The sequence below is a fragment of the Canis lupus genome, chromosome 18 (genome assembly GCF_048164855.1).
Source record: "Canis lupus baileyi chromosome 18, mCanLup2.hap1, whole genome shotgun sequence".
In the NCBI taxonomy this organism is placed as follows: domain Eukaryota; kingdom Metazoa; phylum Chordata; class Mammalia; order Carnivora; family Canidae; genus Canis; species Canis lupus.
This window is the reverse complement of record NC_132855.1, coordinates 26149636-26174271: the sequence shown is the minus strand read 5'-3', so window position 1 is coordinate 26174271 and position 24636 is coordinate 26149636. Positions and strand designations below refer to the sequence as shown.

Genomic DNA, 24636 nt, shown 5'->3' with positions numbered 1-24636 from the left:
GGGAGGCTATGGAGATTCTCAGCAAAAGCAACAAGTGGTCAGCATGTGTTAAAGTGCTGAACTTCGGGATCTCTGGGTGGCGCAGTGGTTTAGCGCTTGCCTTTGGCCCAGGGCGCGATCCTGGATACCCTGGATCGAATCCCACGTCGGGCTCCATGCATGGAGCCTGCTTCTCCCTCTGCCTGTGTCTCTGCCTCTCTCTCTCTCTCTGTGTGACTATCATAAATAAATAAAAATTTAAAAAAAAGAAAAAAAAATAAAGTGCTGAACTTCATAAAGCAAAGAGTTTGAATGTTGAGTTATTAAATAATGCTCATGATATCAAGCCTGGATCCCATTAAGCCCCAGGATAAGGAGCGTATAGTTACTTTCATAGCTCTACTAAATAGTTACATCGCATACCAGTCAAGGTGATATATCCCTCGAAATCCCTTGGAAAGCACCCAAGGGCAGAGGTCAGAAATCATTAGCAACTTGGCTTGGAAAAGTGCTAATACAGTGGGTGATGGAATTTTTTGTCCAGTGTAAAGAAAAGAATGTAATAACAAGATTATTATGTCTTTTCCCCTTTTACTTTGAAAATGCTTTTAGTATTAGGATCTATTCAATGAAGGATTTAGAGGTATTCCAATAATAAATGTTCCTGTGTTTTATATTTAGTACTTACTAAAGCGGATATTTGCTGAGTTGTGTTATCAGATAAAAATCTCTATCAATCAAAGGGAGAAGAGAGGAGTTTATTGGGCTTTGTAAAGATCTTTTTTTCTTTTTCAGAAAAACAGAATTACTAAAGTTTTATTTGAGAGTAGTAAATGGGAAGATTTTCTGTGTAAGAATTGAATGTAGTTAAATAATAATGGAAGAATGTTTAATAGATAAGGCTTTAATAGATAAGGCTTTAGAATTTTACAAAGAGCTTCAGTTATAATATGCAATTAAGCATATTGGAAAAGCTATTGAAAATAAAGCATAGTTCTACATTGTTAAAGAAATGAGGCCTGGAAGCAATATTCACAATTAACATCAGGTTAGTTCATCATCCCTTGATTTACAGTGATTTAACAATGTAGCGTGGCACACATTTTTCAAAATCCAATTGCTAATCTACTTCAGGTCAAAATGAATTGGAACACGATTAGGACTTCATCTTGGTGTTCTGACCTAAAATGGAAATGCATGCACCAGTGCTATCAAGTTTGCATTACTTCTGGGGTTTACATCATGTTTCTAGGATTGTTTTTCATAACGAGTGTGCCTCATAGCTTTTTTATTCCTGGAAAAGGTGGAATTCCCTTTGAAGTAAAAGTGAGTTCTGCACATGAGGTAAATGTGAGTTTCGCTATGGATGTGATGGAATACGGAGGGATTAGGATAAAGATAAATTACTATTCCAACCCTTTCTAGAATCCTGCTTTTCTACCCCCAAACTATCCTGCTGAAGCCCTAGTCTCCCCTCCCCTCCCCCATCCCTTCCTCTCCCTTGCCTGCACCCCCCACCCCCCCAACCAAATAAAGCTTTTTGGTGAATCCATTTTCCAACAGTCAAGAGAAGATTTAGCAGTTTCCAAGGATTTTCATAGAAAGTGTTGTGAAAAGTTTTGAATTCCCCATATGCAGTTTCCTTTGGGACCGCATGGTCAAGAGGCAGCTGTGTTAACTGGTGAACTCTGCTGATTTACTGAAATCTCCTCGAAATATTGCATCCAAGCTTGACTTGATCTCCCCAGCCTAGGATTGCTGCCTTGTGTGATGCTGATCTGTAAAAAGTAAAGGAAGAAACAATTAACAACTGGCCTGCTCATGCCTTCTTAGGTATTTTTTTAAATGGAATCCATGCATGCTCCTATAATAAGCTGAAAGAACTAGATAGGCCCATCAGAACAATTTCTCCTCACAGCTGCTGCACAGACATAACCTGCTTTAAGGAAACCCAATGTAGGGGCACCTGGGTGGCTCAGTTGATCCAGCGTTGGTTGACTCTTGGTTTTGGCTCAAGTCACGATCTACAAGTTGCACAATCGAGCCTTGTGTAGGGCCTTGTGCTCAACACTGAGTCTGCTTGACCTTCTCCCTCTCCCTTTCCCCTCTTCTCTCTCTCTTTAAATAAATAAATAAAATTTCAAATGAAAAAGAAAATCCAATTTATGGAAATCCAGATTTAACCTGAATTTTGCAAAGAATGATCTTTTGAGAATCTATGAGTAACTAATAATTGGAAGAATCTATATACATTTGCTTAGTTCTGAAGGCTTTTCTCTAATTTAAAATGTCTAAGGGCACTCTGAAAGGTGGGCAGGGGGTGTGCGGAAGGTGTGTTTCAGTATGTTTAGGTAGGGATGCCTGGGTGGCTCAGCGGCTGAACATCTGACTTCAGCTCAGGTTGTGATCCTGGAGTCCTGGGTTCGAGTCCCACATCGGGCTCCCTGCATGGAGCCTGCTTTCTCCCTCTACCTATGTCTCTGCTTCTCTTTCTTTGTGTCTCTCATGAATAAATAAAATAAAAAATCTTTAAACAAAACAAAAAAGCCAATTTGTTTAAGCAGAATCTTGTGGCCACAAGTGGATGTGTGGATTTTCCACACACCAATGGGAATCCAACACTTTTTGTAGGATGCCATTGGTAATTCTGAGGGAAATTGCAGTTGTGAGGATTTGAGAATGAGCTAGAAATAAATACCTTGGGTTGGACCTTGGACCAGAAGGGATTCCACAGACTTTCCTACTATGTAACAAGTGGTAGTACTTCCTTGATAGGACACGGTAGCTCTTAAGAGCCCTGGAAGCTGGAAAGGCAATGTCCCTGGGGATCTTTGCTAAAGGAATACCCTGAAGCTTATGATATGATTTATAACATAATGTATGATTTATCACTCCCTGTATAAAGCAAAATACACATCACTCTTGAGTAATAATATACTGAGCTCTTACTCAGTGCCAAGCACTATGTCAAAACCTTACTGAATTAGTGTTCTAGGGCTTCTATAACCAAATACCACAAACTGGAGACTTGAAACAACAAAAATTTATGTTTTTAAAGTTCTAGAGACTAGAAGCCTAAACCAAAGTTGTTGGCAGGGCCAAGGTCCTGCCAAAGACTCTAGGGGAAGATCCTTCCTGGTCTCTTCTGGTTCCTGGTAGCTCAGGTGTTTTGGTTTGTGGCAGCATAACACCAATCTCTGCCTCTGTCTTCACAGGCATTTCTTCCTTCTGTAGGTCTTCTCCTCTTAGAAGAATACTAATCATAATGGCTAAAGACCCACCTTAATTCATCATCTTAATTTGGTTATATTTGCAAAGACCCTATTTTTCCAAATTAGGTCACAGTTACAGTTACCAGGAATTGGGACTTCAGTATATATATATATATATAATATATATATAATATATATATTATATATATATATATATTTTTTTTTTTTTGGTGGGGAACACAGACTCTTAGTACTCACAGATCACTCCTTTAATCCTTACAACAATCCTGGGAAGAAGTTACTGTTATTACCCTCATTTTGCAGTTGAAGAAACAGACTCAGAGAAATGGTATTATTGCCTGAGGTCACTGAGCTAGATTAGCACCAGGATTCCATAATTGCTACTGAGGCCTGATGACTCCTGCACCCACACATTAATTCTGATGGAAGTGAGTTCATCTTTTTCATCTGTCTATAGTGATAATTATAGCTGGAGCTTTATTTAGTAAGAATCAAGATAAGGGACTTCTATCACCCATTTCTTAATTCTCCTTCAAGATGTTCTTGAACTGCTTTAAGGACATCATCTCTTAAACCTTATTTGGCAGTAAGAGACAAAGGGGTCATTCTAAATGAATGTGTTGGTCACATTCATGTGGTTCTAAAAGTCTCATTAATTTATTTAAAGCTACCAAAATTTTCCTGGTTCAGGTTTCTTATACACAGATTGTGTGTACGTGTGTGTGCACATGTGCACGTGTATTTTTGTAGTCAGAGCAACACAGCTAAAATTTTTTTAGATGTTTAGAGGCCATGTGGTACTACTATGCATTTTTGGAAGTACAGAAGTACTTGCTTTTTTCCCCTTCTTTTATGATTTAAGCATGTTATGAAAAATAGACATGGCTTGATGAGTTCACAGAGAATCAAAATATTCTCCACAGTCAGAAATTTTCCAGCTGTTTGAAAAATCATACACCTTTCTTTCTTGGGCAATAGAAAAAACTGCTTGCCAGAAAAATGGTTGAGTCTGTGGTGAAAGGGAGGTATGTTCCCAGCCTGGCCACAAGTTATTTAACCCCTCCAGACCCCAGTTTCCCATTCATAAAATGTGGAAATGAGTAAAGATTATTTAAATGTTTTCTGTGTCAAATTACTGCTCTAAAAAGCTTCCATACAGTGTTGACATTTTTTAAAATGCTAGCTACAATTAGCCATAAGAGCAAATAAACAATTTAGAATAAACACCCACCATTATTCTGATTTGCTAATTGGTTTTTGTTGTTGTTGTGTTGGTGATGGAAATTTTTGGTTAATAATAACATATTTAATGTCAATGGTGAATGTATATGTAGAGTTTTTATGGCTATGGATTCTTTTTCTTTTGGAAACACATAGTATAGATAATCTGTTGAAGTATCTTAGATTTAAAAACTTTCTCATACCTGAGATAGGTTCCCTGATTGGCTGGTCAATGGAGTGGGGGTGGGCTTTTGCCTTGACACTATCACACCCACTCTCTCCTGTAAGATGCTTGCTAGTTGTACACTGGGCAGTTAGCATGGAGCCTAGTTAAGTCTCAAGGCAGGGTTACAGGTCTTACTGGGCAATGCCCGGTGGACAGCTGGGAAAATGGGTCCTTAGTCTACAATGGTGAAAACTTCTGATGAGGACAGCTGCCAGTCCCTGAGGATGGCCTGAAGAAATGCCCGCAGGAAGACATCCACATGGCACTGAGAGTGCTCATCACTTCTGGTGATCGCACTTAATCCAGTGCATCTGCCCAATGGGCCCCCACCCAGAAACATCCCTTCTCTTCCGGTCCTCCACCATCATTCTCTCATCAGCCTGCCAATGTCAGGCTGGAGGAGGATGACCTTTTAATAACAAACATACCAATGAAGCTACATAGCAAGAGCCCATTGAGCTAGTGCTAGACTGAATGTTTGCTCTGCACCCCAAAGTCATCTTGTGAAATCCTAATCCCTCATGTGATGGTATTAGTCATGGGCCTTTGGGAGGTAAGTAGGTTATGAGAGTAAAGTCCTCATGATGAAATTAGTGCCCTTATAAAAAGGGACATTAGAGAGCTTGCTTTCTCCCTCTGTTCTCTGCCATGCAAGGATACAAGAAGATGGCAATTCAGGAGTAAGGCCCTCGCCAAGACCCGAATCTGCAATACCTTGATTTTGGACTTTCCAGCTTCCAGACTCTGAGAAATTAATGTTTGTTGTTTAAGCCACTAGTTGATGGCATTTTGTTATAGAAGTTCTAACAGACTAAGATAGGTAGGTATTCTTAGCTCCCTTGTAATAAGTGAACAGATGTTAAGCTCCATCTCTCACCCTCTGTAAACTGGCTTCAGTAAATTATACTTTTACTATTTTTCTTGCTGCATAGGGGCCCCACAAGGTGCTTAGTGGAGATATCAAGGATCTTTCTTTCTTTCTTTCTCTGTCCTTTCTTTCATAATTGAGGTTTTATTGGTTATTTTGAGGACTAGTACATAGATATTTCAATTTATACACTTCTTAAAAGTCATATTGAAAATTTTAAAAGTCCTGTAGTTGTGATTCTTTTCTAAACAGTGATTCGAGTGACTTTCCAGCTCAAAATTTATAAGCAGATCTTCTTCAAGAGGATATCAAGTACCAATGTCTTCACATATTGATTAGCTGTTACATTATAGGTCCCACTAATTCACAATGTAATATGTATACTACATGCCCCAAATTTCAGGCTTTCACGGCACATAAACAAAGTTATTAGAAAAATTGGACTATGATGACAGTGAATGTGTGACAGAGGATACGCAGTTCTGACAGGGAGAGCCAAGATCAAGGAGAGGTTTTCTTTCTGGAGTAATTCTATTAAAAACCACATGGGAATAGAGTTGACTTAACATGTTCAAGACCTATTAAATGCACACTGCAACTCCAAATTGCCTTTCAGTATGCTTGTATTACAGGTGTAAAAACTAGCCTTCCCCTAATGTATGGAATGTTAAGCTGACATGCAAGACAGTCAAAGCCTGGAATAATTCAGTATGTCATTATGTTATGGTTGTACCAAAACATAAACAACAAGCAAATGATTTTGCCTCTTAAAAAAAGTGCTCGCACTTACAAAAGTAGGATGATGTTGGATGCACTCCTTATTCAAAGTGTTTTCACTAAAGAACACCCATCTACAAAATAATTGATAAGAATATTCCTCTGGATCATCAGAAAGGGAGACAAGGAGACAAGACAAGGACTGATATGACATGCTGGGTGATTTTTTTTAAACATTTTATTTATTTATTCATGAGAGAAATGGAAAGAGAGGCAGAGACACAGGCAGAGAGAAGCAGACTCCATGCAGGGAGCCTGATGGGACTCCATCCGGGACTCCAGGATCACGCCCTGGGCCGAAGGCAGGCGCTCAACCCTCAACCACTGAGCCACCCAGGGATCCCGTGCTGGGTGATGTTAATCAGACTGGCTTCTTTCCTTGCTGCTTCGTCAGGGACTGGACTTTCCTCATTTTTACTTCTGTTTTCTTGAGTTTCTTGGTTAGGCACTTCACCTGCTTTCCCTTTGTTCTCTTCTTCCCTTTTGTTTCACTCTTTTGTTTTTTTTTTTTTTGTTTCACTCTTTTGTCTGAAGATTTAACCTTCCCTGCTGCTGCCATTTTTGGTTTTGTTGCCACTCTTGCAGGAGCAGGTTTAGCTGACACCCTTGCGGATCTCTAGAGTTCCTCCTTCATGGCCCCTTTGGCTGCACTGACCTTCCCCCTTGGACCTGTGGGCAGTGAGGAGGGCACATGCCAGATGCCTGGTGCCCAGGGCTTTTGTGAGGCTGGGCTGCATGGAGGCTGCTGCTCTTCCTGCTACCCAACATTTCCCCCCTCAATTTATTTAATAATGTCTGTTAATCCATTCATTTATCTGGTCAGAAGGTTTATTGAGCGATTATTTGCTGTGAATCACAATTCTAGGTGTACACGTGGTGAGGTGCAAACCAAAAAGAAATAGTTCTTGCTCTCATAGCGCTTTCAGTCTCTTGTTAAAAACAAGGCTATATCAGTATATAACTGAATGTTGAATTATAATTCACATTTTCCAGTATTTCTTTATTTGAACTTTTGCCATTCACTAGATTTAAAAAGTATGTCATATGTGTTTATCCCTCTATTTCATCTTTTGTATTTGTGACTTGCTGGTACTTTAGATTATTGGATTCTTGTGTATAGGGATTTGTTTTCTCTCTCTCTCTTTGGTAGAAGCCTTATTATAACAAATGTATCTTATTCAACACTTGTTAATGATTTTTTTTCATTTAGATTCACACAATCTTAGCCTTGGAAGAAAACTTTTTTTAAAAAAAATTATTTATTTATTCATGAGAGACACAGAGAGAGAGGCAGAGACACAGGCAGAGAGAGAAGCAGACTCCATGCAGGGAGGTTGATGGAACTCCATCCGAGTCTCCAGGATCATGCCCTGGGCTGAAGGCAGCGCTAAACCGCTGAGCCACTGGGGCTGCCCCGCCTTGGAAGAAACCTTAAGGATCATCTAATTTAATCTTCCAGTTGTATAGATGAGACAATGGAGGCTGTAAGTGATGGAGTTGTTTTGTTTAATAAAATACTACAAAGAGTTGTGGTCATTATTATTGTTGCCAGGTTCACATAGCTAATTTGGTCAAAATGGGCTGGAATCTATTTTTCTGAATTATTTAATTAAATATATCACTCAATAACTATTGGAAAATTGGTATTAAAGGAGCTTTCACTTCAGGGAGGCCTGGATGACTCAATCGGTTAAGCATCTGCTCAGTGTCCTGGGATTGAGCCCTGCATCAGGCTCCCTGCTCAGCAAGGGGTCTGCTCCTCCCTCTCGCTCTGTCCCTCCACCTGCTCATGCTCTCTCTCACTCTCTCAAATAAATAAATAAAAATCTATAAAAAATATGCATTCTTCTGTGGGTTTCTATTGGGCTTAGATAAAATATGTGTAAAGTACTTGGCATACAATAACTCAAGACAGATAGCTTCTGATTGTATGGATGGCCTATTTTGAATATGGCTGCCAAATCCTGGAGACAGAACATGCAGAGGACAACAAGGATCTGAGATGTGTTTAACATATTCTCCAGTTCTGTCTTGGAGAGAACTGGAAATACAATTTCCATCCTCAAACTAAGAAATCTGACGTTTGCATGTCACAGGAAGGAGGCCGTCTAACCCAAATGCGGTAAGAATTCAAGTGACTAATTTGAATATTAAAGATAAATACTTAGCTTTTTATGTTGTTGTTTGTCAGGAAGATGAGTTGGATCATACTGGTTACAGGATGATTACTACTTGAGCCTGCCATTGGGGGTTCATTCAAGCACCTTTCACCACATGACAGATAATATTCCTCTCCTCTAGTAGAGCAAAAAAGTAAGTATAAGAAGCATTACTCGAAACTATGAAAAGACAACATTATGAATTCTCTTTTTTCACTGAGAAGTTTCATTATTTTATACCTTTAATCTCTGCAAATGTTTGCTGTCTTTTAAATAAATAGTTTTTGGGGGAGAGAAGCATAGAAGCCTTTATGTTTAATAGCACCTGATTACCCAGGTCTTTACCTGGCTGTGAGTAGCAAGAGATATACTTGTCAAATTAAATTTAATTTTTATTCCCTTATCTTTTTCTATCCTGATCACCTAACCACATCAATGGCTGTTCCTGAGAAGGGAAATATTTTAAAAATAAATATAAGGTTAAATATACCTGAATAAATAGGGTATATTCATGGAGTGGAAAACAAAATGATCTGAGACCTATGTACAATGGAATACTTAACAAACTATTAACATGCATAAATTTCTAAATTCAAGTGTCTGAAAATTTTTAATCAGATTGTTATTAATATAAAATTTTAAAATGCTACTATAATTTAGGAAAAATGCATTTTAAAAACGGGTGGGAGAGTTGCTCATTAACTTCAGTATAGAGGTTTCCATAGGGGAGGAAGGGAATTGTATTGAGAAGTGGGACAGATAGTCTTCAATATACTTGTTTTGCATTTTAAAAATATGCAATAAAAAGTACCTTAAAATATGATTGGAAATAATAGCCATAGAATAAAAGAAAATGGAATTTTTCAGACTATACTATGTATCGGTCATTTTTTTCGGCTATTTAGACCAGGATTATCCCATAGAACTTGCTTTGATGAAGGAAATGTTCTATCTCTGTGATATCCAATCAGGAGCCCCTAGCCACATATGGCTACTAAGCACTTGAGATATAGCTAGTGTGACAGAGAAATAGAATTTTAAATTTTATGTAATTTTAATTAATCTCAATTTTAAATTAGTTTAAATTTTAACATGGCCAATGGCTACCATACTGGACAGCACAGACCACAAAGAACATTATAAGCCTTACATTGACTTCATTTGGGAAAACCCTATCTAACTGTTCTTCATGATGATTGTGGATGTGCATATTTGAAGAAAAAACAATAATCTCTTGCTAATATCAAGTATGGCAAAGGGCAACTGAAAGTTATTGGGGTATTGTAGGAGGGTAAAAAAAGAAGCCTTTCTGACTGTTTACATTTGTCAAGTGGAATGAGTAGAAAGGTCACTATACAGTTCCATTGAGTGTCTATAGAAAAGAAAGAATCAAAAGCCCTCCAAGTACTCATGGGGGGTACTTTGGATTTGGTAACAGATTTGATAACTGAAGACTTAATTTCCCCAGTGACTCAACTGATACCAGACGTTTTATCTTTTTCAGAAAATTAAGAGTAAATTGGCTGGCTCAATAGACTTACTGACTCTAGCTAGATAAGTATTTGCTGTGTTTATTAAGTTGTTTATGTAGTGCAATAATACAAGTGATTTAATAAAGATAAGACTTCAGATAAATGTCAACACACTTCCCACTCTGCAGCTGGTCCATTTCAAGCAGTTAAAATAAATTAAAAGATAAAATACCACTCACAAAAAATTGATCATTGTCCAAGGGAAACATTTAAAATTGAAAGAAATCTTCTACTTCCAGTGCACAAAGACATATGCATATGTGTAGAAAATGACCCTCTCTGTAATCTAGAGATTCTTTACCTAGAAGGAAAGGGACAGGAAGCTGTGTTTTGTAAGTATTTGCTATAATGAGGTAAAATTAAAAAGTACTTATAGTATTAACGACCAGTGTTATTTATAGTGCATATATGATGGAGATCTTTGAATTACATAGAATAAATACTATTATGTTATTTGCCTATCTTTATTTATTTTTAAAGATTTTATTTATTTATTCATGAGAGACACAGAGAGAGAGAGGCAGAGACATTGGGAGAAACAGGCCCATGCAGGGAGCCCAATATGGGACACAATCCCGGGACTCCAGGATCACGCCCTGGGCCGAAGGCAGACACTTAACCACCAAGCTACCCAGGTGTCCTTATCTATCTTCACATACATCAAGGCATAGCTGGTGAAAGTTTACTAGCCTGTATAATGTAGATGCTATCACTGGGATTTAAATAACGTGAAGTGGATCTGAATTTTACCCAACCTGTTTTGTTTACATGGCTTAAAAAAAAATTGATGCTTTTCTTATAGTTTCTGTAGACATAATCTGACATTTGAAAAGTATAATACAAAGGATGAAAACAGAGATGTATCTTTATGGTGGTCAAATCATTATTTCAATTGTCTTCTAGGTTAAGGTGGATGAGATTCCTTTCTTCTGTTCTTTCAAAATACCTGTGGCAAATCTCTACTGTTTCAGTATGCCCTTACTGGTTTTTGCCATCCAAAGCCTAGCTCATATAGGCCTATCTCATATCTCTTGGCATATAGCACTTGTTCAAAAGAGCATTCAAAACACTGTCTAGTTTAGAAATTGTGGCCTAATAAGCCTATTTTGAGCTGAATTCTGACCACTGAATTTTCTTATTAGTCACACAATAGGAAATATTGGATTGAAGCCTGAGTCTTGTGACATCAAGTTCTTGGTTTGACCAGGAGAAAATTATTTGCCATAGTTCTAGATTACTCTACTTGAAAATTGTGTGGAATATTTAATATTTATAGTATTGTACAACATGTTTTTTAAATGCTTGACACACATAGTCCAATGTCTGCGATGAAATGTCCCCCTGCTCCATGAACTGGGAAGTTGGCCTTTCTAACCAGGTGTGGTAGGTGGTTTAATGACCATAAATTCCTCCAGCATCTTTTGCAATATTACTTTGCTGTTCCTTCCATCCAGAAATAGAGTCTTTTTCTCTACATCTTGAATCTGGGCTGATCTTGAAAATTGTTGGACCTGCGGAATGTGACAGAAGTGATGATATTTTGTGAATTTTCTTCAGAAGATTTGCAATTTCTGCCTTTTGTATTCCCAGAATGCTACCCTGAGACCTCTACTGGAAGAGACTTGTTTATTGAAGGATGCGAAGCTATTTGGTGAACTGAGGCTTCCAGGTGACAGCCAGACCAAGTACCAGGCTTGGGAGTAAGGCCACATTAGGTCTTCTGGTCGCTCTTATCTTCCAGCCGACTCAGTCACATGAATGAGCCTGGCAAAAATCAGTGTAGGAATTGTTTTATTAAAGCAGTCCACTGAGTTTTGTGGTAATCTGTTGTGCAGCAAAGGGTAACCGGGGAAACAGCTTCTCAAGAGAGATTGTTGAGATAGTGTATAGAAAGATAAAGAACAGGGACGCATTATTTTTCTAGACCCTTTTGTATTTGGGAAGGATCTGAATTCCCTGATATAGAGTGACGTAAGTAACTTAGTAGTTAATGGCTGATAATGTAATCAGTACAGTGTTTAAAATTACAAGATTAATGTCCATATATCATTCCTAACTTGTCCATGTTGTTCCTGCAAATGTACTTTGTACGACATATTTTTTTAGTGGTAGAAACTAAAATTATTTTCTTTGGGAATCATAAGAATGAAGTCCCTTGGTGAATGGCAATAATAGTGATTAAGATTTCCAGAGATTTTATAAATAGGAATGACCTGTATCTGTTTCCTGACTTATACATATATTGTTCACTTGGGTATTTGTTAAACCATGGGAAAATTAGTATGCCCGGAATGCTTGAAATACATTCATGTCTTCCCATACGTTTTGTCATCTTTCTGTTGTGTGTGTGTGTGTGTCTGTGTGTGTGCTTCTGGTGGTTGTTGTTTCAAATCACTTTAGGCCTCTGAGCATAAAAATGTAAAGTTTTTTCCCAAGTGGAAAAATTTAGAACAGATTGAAAAAAAAAATGGTAGAGGAAAGATGAAGAACTAGTAACAAAAACACTCCTTCGTGCATCTTGCTAGGAGACTGCAGTCTAAAGAAAGGTTAAAAGTTGACTGGTGAACTATAAGCAGTTTTAAAATATGCTCATATTAATCAATATTTCTCCAAATACCATAACGGTGCAAAATCTCAGCAACAAGAGTAAGTATCTTTTCACCAAGTTGTAGGCAACTGAAAATGCTTCTCGATAAAACATTTTCCAATCTCAGCTCACAGAAATAATAATCTTATAAAAATATAGTGTTTAGAAGGTTGGGAGAAAGAGCAGAAGATTGCAAAACTAGGCACAAGAAGTCTACCAGCTGTTAGAAAGTTCAAAAAGTCAATAAACGAAGCTAAATACTCGTCTTCTAAAATCATTTTTCAGGTAAGATAAATAGGGTCCTTTTCACCTTAAACGCTCATTTGACAGTATCCCAGCACATGTCTTGGCTATTAATACACTTGGATAGCCTCAGGGAGACTTTCAAAAAGTGGTTCTTAAGATACTGATATTCTTGTCTCTAGACTCATGAGTCATTTGGACACAAGCATTGAATTTAAGAGGTACTCACTCCTCACTGTTGAGGAGCTGGTAGAAAAAACATAATTATTATATTGAAGATTCAATAAATATTCTTTCATTTTCAAAGTAGATTCTCACAGCACTATTCTAAAATCTTTCATGACTAGGTCTTCTGTGAGGAAGAAATAACATGTCTTCAATTTGTCCCTAGACCTGTGGTTCTGGTCATCACTGAATACCCCTCCCCAAATAAAAAGGCAAGGAAGTAAAATATAGAACAGCCACAGGCACACTGCCTTAGGACATTCACTAGAACATGAACTCTGTTCATCTTTTTTTCACACTAGGAATTATGTCGCATTGAGATTGTTTGAAGAATTTGGACTCACTTTTTAAAAGATGGATTTAGGTGTTTACTTTTTTGGGAAATTGCTGAGATGTTTCTCAGTCTCGGTTTAGTTAGAGAAGGTTAGCTGAAATTGAGGCAGGGAGTAGGTTTTCTAAATATCTGGATCTGATCGTATTTCCTCTTCAAAAGAGACATAGGTGTGTAAGTGTGCATGTATGTGTATGCATATTGTGAGCTTTAGAGAAACTGGTTCTTCTGTACTAAACATTACAAAATTTGTTAAAATTATATGCATTGGGTAGCCCCGGTGGCGCAGTGGTTTAGCGCCGCCTGCAGCCCAGGGCATGATCCTGGAGACCTGGGATCGAGTTCCATGTCAGGCTCCCTGCGTGGAGCCTGCTTCTCCCTCTGCCTGGGTCTCTGCCTCTCTCTTCTCTGTGTATCTCATGAATAAATAAATAAAATATTTTTAAAAATTATATGCATTGCATGTCCACTATGTATAAGGAACTCTGCTGGGCGTGGCCAAGGAAGCAGTCTTAGCTTTCCCTCAAGGATTTTATAGTGTACTGGATTTATATTGTCTGTTCTTATTTTTTTACATTAAGTTACTTGTATAGCTATAGTTATATATACAAATAGATAGTTATACAAATAGAATAGTGTTCCTTATTTGGAGATACTTACAGTTTTGAACAGTCACTAACTATAGAAATAACTTGGTAACATGGAAATGCCGTATCTCTGACCAGTTCATAGGCTGTTGGTGCATAGTTTCCTTTGGCACAGAAGAATAAGTTAGTGTAGGGACGCCTGGGTGACTCAGTGGTTGAGCGTCTGCCTTCGGCACAGGGCCTGATCCTGGAGTCCTGAGATCGAGTCCCATGTCGGGGTCCCTGCATGGAGCTTGCTTCTCTCTCTGCCTCTGTCTCTGCCTCTCTCTGTGTGTCTCTCGTGAATAAATAAATAAAATCTTAAAAAAAAAGAATAAGTTAGTATACAAACCAGAATGAACAAAGAGAACAGAATATCCTATTAAACTAGTATATAATTTACGCATAGAAGACATAAATGATTTTTCATTTATGCCAGAGCAGGTAAGAGGGAAATTTAAAATCTTTTGAAACAAATGAGAGATAATTATGTTAGGTTTCTAATATTGCTATTAGGAAAAAAAATTTTGGCACACAACCATGGGATTTTAATTAGTTTTTTATTTCCTATTGTAATGACTCCTGTTTTGTGTCCATGGATTTTGTGCTGCCTAGTTAAGTGACTCAAGAAACAGTTTTGTGGTAGTATAATAGTTTTGTTTAAACTATAAATACATAATGTGCCAGACAATGTCCAATTTAATGAAATATATTTTATGTGTGAAAGAATCCATGTAATATCCTAAGATACCTTAGTCAAATTTATGATAGCCAATTCATGGGCAGGCACAATATTACCCAATTAGCAACCTTGGCTTTATGAATCAACTGCATTATGCATTTTTAGATTTTAATGTCTCTTATGGTCAATTTTCTTTCAACATTGAGTACTCAAATGCAATTTCAAAATGAAGGAGCCAGAATCATTGAACAGCATAGGTACTTGGCCAGTTGTTTTATGATGCTGGTTATTGAGAAAGTTAATATGTCTCTGTTGATGGCAATCATATATTTCTAACAATGCTATCATTAAATTAAATATTATAGAAGTTAACTGATTTGTTTGAAATATTATTAGGCAGTAATTGTCAGGTATATAAACCAAAGAAAAGGAAAATATTTCAATCCCATTGTTTCATTAATCATCTCCTTGTGGGGTTTCCCAAGTATCTATTGTATTTGATGAAGAAAATGACATATTTTATTCAGTAGAAAGCTGAGCCATGCCCACATGTCATTCAAGCCAGCTTAATTATACAAATTAAAAAAAAAACTAAGATAAAAATTGTAGAAAGAGATGTAACAGAGACCTTTGGACAGAACAGCTCTGTGTCAATTAAGCAACAACCATATTGTCTAAAACAAGTCTATCTTAGGATCAATTTATCTATTGAGCAGTTTGTATCGGCTTTGTAATTCTTTGAGTGTTGTCTCTTTTTCTTTCTCTCCATCTCTATGGCTCTTTTAGAATTAAAACCAGAGAAACATAACCTAATTGACTTAGGTAATTCTGCTTAACTTTATCACTTTAAAAATATAAGGTTTTTTTGTTTTATTATTTTATACAATTATGGTATCTTATTTTTAAAAATACCTACTGTGTTTTTCAACATGTTAGCTTTTTAAAGTCCAAAGACCCATTCTTCAAAGTTTAACTTTAAGGAGGTCTATTTAAGGAGGACTAAATATTTAGAGAAACTTTCTCAATACAGAAGTTTCAAGAATGCTGGATAAAAAAAATTTTTAATGTAAATGCATGACTGAACCCACTGGAACATAAGGGAAATTCTTGGAGGCCAGAAACAAGGAGAAGGTGAGAATGTGGAGTTAAGCAAGTGCTGAAACCCTAGAAAGTGGGTTATATCTGCAGGGAAATGGTAAGCAAAATCTGCAGCAAACTCTAGAATGGTATGAGAGTTTGTTTGGAGACTGGTGAAGAAGGGACATCAAAAAGACGTTCAGAGAGTGACCTAGAACTGCTCCCCCTAGACAGTGAGAGTGTGCAGATACTTGTCCATATTGACCTCAGCTCTGGGTAAAGGGTTTTTTTTTTTTTTTTTTTTTTTTAATTCTCCTTTGTGGATTGATCCTCAAAGCCAGTTCACCTGAGTTTGGGTCCAGAATTCAAACTACTATAATATTATATGAAAAAACAGAAACAACTTGGACTGATAATATAGTTGAAAGGTATCCAGACTGAGATGGTCTGTGCTTCCTAGAAGAGGCAAATACAAATCCATTTGGAGCAACACCATTTAAATGAAGAGGCTGAAGCGATCAGCTTTGAAGATGAAGTGTTTATAAATCAAGGAATGCAGGCAGCCTTTTGCTGGAAAAGACAAGGAAATGAATTCTTCCCCAGAGCCTCCAGAAAGAAGACAGCACTATTAACACTCTGAGGTTAGCCCATCACACTCGTTTGACTTCCACAACTCTAAGAGAAGAAATTTGTACTGTTTGAAGCCATGAAAATTTTCATAATTTGTCACTGCATCAATAGGAAACTCATACATGGAGATTAGATAAATTGGCTTCTGGAGAAAAAAAAAATTTTAAAGATTTTATTTATTTATTCATGACAGACACAGCAAGAAAGAGGCAGAGACACAGGCAGAGAGAGAAACAGGCTCCATGAAGGGAGCCTGATGGGGGACTCGATCCCAGGACTCCAGGATCAAGCCCTGAGCCACAGGCAGACACTCAACAACTGAGCCACCCAGGTGTCCTGGGAGAAATGGTTTTAAGTAGGGATCTGATATTAGAACTGCTAAAAACAGGGGAAAGGATTTTACTTGGACTGAGAAATTGAAATATCAGTTTAGAACTTGAAATATTTGTTTAGAACATTGCATTTATGAAGTGCCACTGATTCTTCTAACTCATCTGGAGGTCATATTCTTTCCATTTTGTACATACAGAATACCAAGTTCAAATTTTAGGACTACCAATGTGTCATACACAGGTAAGTTAACAAATCCAGAGTTATAGAACCTAGAATTGGCTGCCTAATGACAACGTATGATTTTATTTCCTGAAAATCAATATATATGAAATTATTGACCAGAACTTTCATCTTATTTACTTCAATATTGAAGAGAGTTTTCCAAAGAAGGTCTAACAAAGGGTAGTTAGGGAAACTGAGCCCCAAAATACGATTTTGTACCTGATTTTTAAAGCATATACCAGTGACACAGAATGAGACAAAATGCAAAGATAAAGAAAAGTGTTGAGAGATAAGAAGTCACATTTCAGGGGCAGCCCGGGTGGCTCAGCGGTTTAGCGCCACCTTAGGCCCAGGGTGTGATCCTGGAGACCCAGGATCCAGCCCCACGTCAGGCTCCCTGCATAGAGCCTGCTTCTCCCTCTGCCTGTGTCTCTGCCTCTCTCTGTGTCTCTCATGAATAAATAAATAAAATCTTAGAAAAAAAAAAAAGAAGTCACATTTGAATCACTGAATCGAGATTCTGTAACTCGGTTGTATTAAGCATCTGTCCCCACAGTCATTTTGTCTTATGATATAAGACCACATACATATCAAGACACCTCTCTGGCAATTTTTATACATTGATGCAAAAACATGTTAAGCTGCCTTTAATACCTGTTTTTCAGGTAGAAGCCTGACACATGAGCCTGATTGCTGGCTACACACGTCCTGAATTAAGATTCTCAATGGTGAAGGTTGGCAAGAAAGTAAATCTCTCTCCCAATCAATACAATTGCACACTATGATTCTGCATAAAAAATATTTCCACCTACCAGAAGATTATGTAGTATCATTTCCTCATAGTGTTTTCTAAATATTAATATATAGATCTTGAACTTGGACTATATCAAAATCTCTGTGTTAAGGGTACTTGGGTGGCTTAGTCAGTTGAGCACCCAACTCTTGATTTTGGTTCAGGTCATGATATCAGGGTTGTGAGATCCAGCCTTGAGTTGGGCTCCACACTGGGACATGGAATCTGCTTAAGACTCTCTCCTTTCTTTCTCTCTACCCCTCCCCTACCTCTAAAAAAAGAAAAGAAAAAAAGAAAGTCTCTGTGTTATGAGAGTTAAAGCTATCTCAAGATTCAAATATTCTGCAACAAATTTGGTCAAAGAAAGGCTAATTTCAAAATTCAATATTGCAAATCCCAAGAATTTGAGTTTTCCCTGTAGAATACGATTTTTTAAAATTTATTTTTATTTAATTTTTTTTTTAGAATACGATTCTGATTTATCTATACATTCCCACAGAATGGCTACTACAATGTCTGATCCTTGATAAGCATTCCATATTTGCTCCAAATACGTAGTCACTATGCCCATAGTCACTGGTTTTAGTTCTGAGTCCTCTTTGAGACTCCTGAGTAGCTGACTTATGGGAGTTGTCAAGATGTTTCCTTAGGAAGTCCCAGGAAGACAAGAGTAGAAATATAAATTGGAGAAAAACAGGACATTTCTTGCTGTGCTGCCTCTTCACACTCAGTCATTCTATATCCCACTGGTGGGGAGGGGTAGGTTATGGAGAGATAGTTACTTGGACCATCTTGTGAGGATGAGTGAGATCACTGCAAGAACAGGGCTTGTTTGACAAAATAGCTGAACAGGTTCATGCTAAAACATTAATGCAGCTACAATTTAAGAAATATGGACAATTATTTCATTCAACACTAGCAATAGTACTTAAATGCAAAAAAAAAATTTTTTTTTTTTTTTTTTTGCAAAAGAACTTTAAACAGTGAGGTAGTATGTTCATGCTAAAACTTCTTAGGAAGCAGTTATGTGCATAATTAGCATTGTAATCTGTACCAAAGTAATTTCCCTTCTCCTAAAAATATAATCCAGACCACAGAGCCTGGTTCTTCCTTCTATGAGTATTTTAATATTTAGATGAGCATAATAGAAATGTGCAGAGTGGGGTGTCTGGGTGGCTCAGTTGTTAAGCATCCAGCTCTTGACTTCAGCTCAGGTCATGATCTCATGGGTCTTGAGATCAACCCTATGTTAGGCTCTGTGCTCAGTGGGGAGTCTGCATGAGATTTCTCTCTTCTCCCTCTGCTCTCTCTCTCTCTCAAAATAAATAAATTTTAAAAAACAGAAATGTGAAAAGTAAGGCAATTTCAAGAAAGACTGAAAAGTGAAATTAAGGATGAAAGTGCTATTATCTTTTTAAGATGCCTGGCTGGCCCAGTTGGTGGAGCATGTGACTCCTGATCATGGAGCTGTGAGTTTGAGCCCTATGTTGTGTGTAGAGATTACTTAAAAAAAAAAATCTAAAAAAAATTCCTTACAAGAGATTTTTAAAGAGAAAAACTATAGCCTCATCATAAAAGACTACCCCCTTAATACCCAATTCAATGTGGTCTTTATATCCATGAAACTGAAAAATTGAAGTTTAAAAAAATAGCCATATTATTAGTCAAATTAATGAGTGTAATTTTTCTATTATCCAATAACAAAAATGTGCACCCCACACATCAATATTTATCCCATATGATTTCCTTGATCAGTAAATTTGCAATAATCAAGAATGGTCTAGAAGATAGTTAAAACTCTATCTAGCTCTTCTGCAATTATTGTATAGCTCTGTGCCTGAGTCAGAAAAAGAAACAGGGGATTTGTGTTTGTGGGTGTTCCTGAGAGAGGGGCATGGCCTGCTTTCATATTAGTGATGTGTTTATTGAGAAGTAGCTGTATAGTATATTACCACTTTTCCCAGCTGACCCTTGTTGCATGCACTCTGAGCATTTTATAATAAAATGTTCATTTCAAGTATAGCTGTGTCAGTCTTATATTCTCTGTGTAATTTTGATATAGGTGAGGATGACTATCAGGTTTCACCTAACCTTCATGTGAGTGATTAATTCATGAGGCTTGCATACAAAATTTTTGACAAAATTAGGCTCTAAACACTTGGGAATCTTTGTCTCAGGACAACACCTCCCTTTTTGTTTTATTGTCCTGGTGGGCAGGCAAGAGTTTCCTTCTGTCTATGTCTAGCAGAAATGCCTCTAAGGTTCATGTTAGAATGACAATTTTTCTTATTTGAACCTCTCATCATCAGAGTCACTGGCCAGAATTATCCTGAAAACCTGAAGATACTTAGAAACAGCTTTCACGTCATCCTAGAGCCTCTTTTTTAAAGCGTTTTTTTTTTTTTTTTCACCTTTTTTTGCTCAGGCTCCTTTCCCACCCCTTTACCTAGTTGGCTTTCTCTTTTTGAATGCTGTTGGGTTCCTCACAGATTTTCGAGTGTGCTGTCCAAAACAGAATACTTTCTCCCCTCTGACTAATGGGGAGGAGAGACGAAGAATTATGTTTGAGCCTCGCCGACTCTACTCCTATTGATTTGTGCTGGTATCATATTGACTTTTATCACAATAGCACTGAATTGCTGATTCACATTCGGCTTGTGGCTGTCCCCTAGCTAGCTTTCTGCTTTATTTGTTCATACTTGCTTTTCCCCATTATGTATGTGTTACTGCCTGGTAATTTTTCCTGGGTATATTACTCTGTACTTGCCCTACTAAATAGTTTTTAGCTGTTCCTAATAATCTAATCAAGAATTATTTTCTTTTTATGGCAAAATATGGGTATGTTTTATAAAGCACTATTATCTCTCTGGGTCGTTAGCTGACTGATCTGAACACATAGCTGCTTTTGCATCGCTCTTTATCGAAACCATGTAATGTCCAATCACGCATACATGTAAAAGATCACCATTCATAGCATGTTGTATATATGTAGTGCTTGTAGAGTAGAGTAGATGCTGGATAAATATTTATCGATAGTTAATGACCACAGACTGTTGCACACAGAAACCATTCCAAGAGGTTGGACGAAATACTGATTTTTTTAAAACACACATTGGCTTTTCTTTCCTGTTTACATTTAAACAATAAGGATGAAAAACTACAAGCCAGAGGGCTTCTGTTGTTCTCAGTGAATAACAGAGATGGTGTTTTGGTAGCATGCTCACAAGGTTTGTGGAAATTAACTTCACACCAGGAACTCTGTATTGAAATAGATTGTTTAAGAATAATTCTTCTCTTAGAGAAGGGTGAGGGATTAATCTGCAGAAATGTTCATGCTAGAGCTGTGCATGTGTTGAAATTTGTCAGGGGGAAGATAAATGGGCCCTCCTTGAAAAGTAAATCGCACCATGGCTAATCCCTTGGGAAAGCTGGAGAATTGTTATGGTAGCAAAAGCAACCTCAAAAAAGGAGGCACCATCAGTGTTTACTTAGGAGAAGGAGAATGATGGGAGAAGACATGATTGGAAAATGAGATGAAAGCATACTTGACTTTCTAGATGTGTTTATTCAAATATATACACAGGATGTAATTAGATCCGGGTTTGGATTCTTTGGGGGAATCATTTGTGTGCTTTGAAATGAGAGTTGTACTTAGGGCCGGTATTAAAAATATTTAATAGCAGTGTGTCCAGGCATGGACCAGTCAGAACAGATGTCAGCATAGATAACCTGGAGCCAGGTCTTGAAGACCCCAGCCAGGGGCCAGATGTTAACGCTTTGGTTGCTGAATCAAGAGAAGGTGACAGGAAGTTGGAAAGTCACTTCCCGGGCTCAGAGCAGTGTGCATTTTCTAACATGTACAGAAGATATTAATATTTTAGCAAATACTGTGACTGTTCTGGGTATGCCATTGAACCCTCAGCCCTCATGCAAATGGAGAATTACCTAGTAATCATACTGAAAAATATTTAAATTTCCTCAAAGGGATGATAGATACATATATTAAAGGGAAAGTCATGAAATGTCCATGAAATTTGACTATTGGATAAACAACAAATACTTTTTTTTTTCGTGTAAGTATGTCCCAGGAAATATTTGGGGCATACTTATACTAACATATTATTTGTTGTTTATCCAATATTCAGATTTAACTATGAGCCCTGTATGCTATGTGGTGACCCTAAATAGAATATTTAGCAGGAAATGTATCAGTATCCTACTGAAGATGTTAAATAAAAGAGAGGAAAAGGGTATGCTATAGAAGCCCAGCACAGTGGGATCACTTGAGCATACTTGATAGATGGCCACTCTGGAATTCCAAAGATATGGCAAGAAATGTTAGCTGCAGAGTTATAGAGCTGTAGGATACAAAGGTTACATGTAATAAAATGCCTTTGAAATTATACTGAGGAGGTAAGGTGGCACTTGCATTTAAAAAGTTGCGTTTCCCAACTAGGGAAAGCTAATTCAGTCATCATCAAATATCATCTGTCAAGTGCCTGTGTACATGGAACACTGTGCCAAGTGTTTTCACAAAGTGAGAAAACAAACATGGCGGATGGCCTTTGTCAGCCTTTAATGTAGACATCTATACTGAAATGGAATCATAAAGGAGATAGCTTGAAGAAATGTTGATCAAGAATCCATAATCTCCCCCATTTACCCAAAATGGGAAAGAGAAAAAATAGTATGCTTTATAGGAAAGGGTTTTATAAATTGTTCTAAAATATAGCTTTATTATTGGTGTACACAACTATACTATAGATTCAGAAATATATGCTACTGAGCAGGTTTTCTCAACTTTAGCACTATTGACACTGTGTACATGGTAATTCTTCTTGTGAGGAGTTTCCTGTGCATTGTGGGGTATTGTCAGCATCCTAGGCTTCTTCCCACGAAATGCCATTTGCATGTCCCTTCCCAGTTGGGTCAGTCAAAACTGTCTCCAGATATTGCCAAATATTCCTGAGGGACAAAATCGCCCTGCATTGAGAACTACCATTCTAGATAATGATAGGAGGGAAATCCCAAGCAATGTGGGTGGGTGGATGGGGGAAGCTCTCCCTAAACTCACAAACATGTTCATGAAAGAGTTAGGTTTTTTTTTTAATTTTTTTTTTATTTATTTATGATAGTCACAGAGAGAGAGAGAGAGAGAGGCAGAGACACAGGCAGAGGGAGAAGCAGGCTCCATGCACCGGGAGCCCGATGTGGGATTCGATCCCGGGTCTCCAGGATCGCGCCCTGGGCCAAAGGCAGGCGCTAAACCGCTGCGCCACCCAGGGATCCCGAAAGAGTTAGTTTTAAACATATCTGCTATGTGCACAAAGTCCTCGTATGCATTTACCATCAATAATATTAAAAATGAATTCCATCAAAATCCTAGAGAAGAACACAGGCAACACCCTTTTTGAACTCGGCCACAGTAACTTCTTGCAAGATACATCCACGACGGCAAAAGAAACAAAAGCAAAAATGAACTATTGGGACTTCATCAAGGTAAGAAGCTTTTGCACAGCAAAGGATACAGTCAACAAAACTAAAAGACAACCTACAGATGGGAGAAGATATTTATTTGCAAATGACATATCAGATAAAGGGCTAGTTTCCAAGATCTATAAAGAACTTATTAAACTCAACACCAAAGAAACAAACAATCCAATCATGAAATGGGCAAAAGACATGAAGAGAAATCTCACAGAGGAAGACATAGACATGGCCAACATGCACATGAGAAAATGCTCTGCATCACTTGCCATCAGAGAAATACAAATCAAAACCACAATGAGATACCACCTCACACCAGTGAGAATGGGGCAAATTAACAAGGCAGGAAACCACAAATGTTGGAGAGGATGTGGAGAAAAGGGAACCCTCTTACATTGTTGGTGGGAATGTGAACTGGTGCAGCCGCTCTGGAAAACTGTGTGGAGGTTCCTCAAAGAGTTAAAAAAATAAATATTAAAAATGATGCCTAGCCCCACCTGAGAAACTCTGATTTATTTGGTCTGGAGGAGGGCCTGGACAGCCTGACATTTAAAAAATACCTCAAGGGTTGCCTAGGTGGCACAGTCAGTTGAGCATCTGACTCTTGGTTTTAGCTCAGGTCTTGATCTTAGAGACGTAAGATCAAACCCCTTTTGGCTCCATGCTCAGTGCGGAGTCTGCTTAAGATTCTCTTTCTCCCTTTTCTACTCCCTCTACCCTACTCTTTCTCCCCACCTCCCATAAGTAAATAAATCTTTTTAAAAAACGCCTCAGGTGGTTCCATGTTGAGATTACTCTTTGGAGTAGTGGTCCTCAACCCTTCGTGAGCATCAGAATTATAGGAAAGCCCGTTAACACAGATCATTAGGCCTCTATCCTGGCATCAGAATTTGCCTTTCTCATAGGTTCCCAGAAGTTGCTGATCATGCTAGTCTTTGGATCATACTTGAAGAACTGTTAGTTTAGAGACACACTCCTGGCCTCTCTTCACCCTTTGACTCCTCCCAAGGGAAGGAAGCATGGCTAACTAGGACATGCAGGAATGTAAACAATAGACAAGGAGAAGGCCCGTGTGTTTTCATCCCTGTTAATACCTTTTTTGAATTCTTCCTTCTGTAGGATGGGTACATTCAGCCATTCTCTACAGTAAAGCAGAGCATTCTGCTCCCACACCAGTATCTGGTGGTGAGTCTAGCCAAATTCTAGACTGTGTCATGAGAATCCAACAGTGCTCACATATAAGCATTGTTCTCCAGAGTTTGATTAGGCACGAAGCTGAATATTTGATCTTTGCCTGCCATACTCCCTTGGATGGGAAAGGGGAATAATTCATTAAATCCATCTCCTTACTGAGATGCCCTAATTCAGTCACTTGGACTTCTGTCTTGTTCTTCAGCATTGGGGA

At 37.9% G+C, this 24636-nt stretch overlaps 1 long non-coding RNA gene across 3 annotated transcripts in view; it reads left to right on the top strand.

The window, feature by feature from the left end:
- The window catches only part of LOC140609494 (uncharacterized), an 82989-nt gene that overhangs the window by 41811 nt on the left and 16542 nt on the right, over positions 1–24636 (top strand). For 2 of the 3 annotated variants that reach the window (XR_012011316.1, XR_012011317.1), the window contains exons 4-5: positions 8496–8617; positions 11586–12000. This is a non-coding gene — a long non-coding RNA (uncharacterized lncRNA). Of the gene's footprint in view, positions 1–8495; positions 8618–11585; positions 12001–24636 lie in introns of those variants that run through there. The other variant, XR_012011318.1, reaches the window with a different exon arrangement.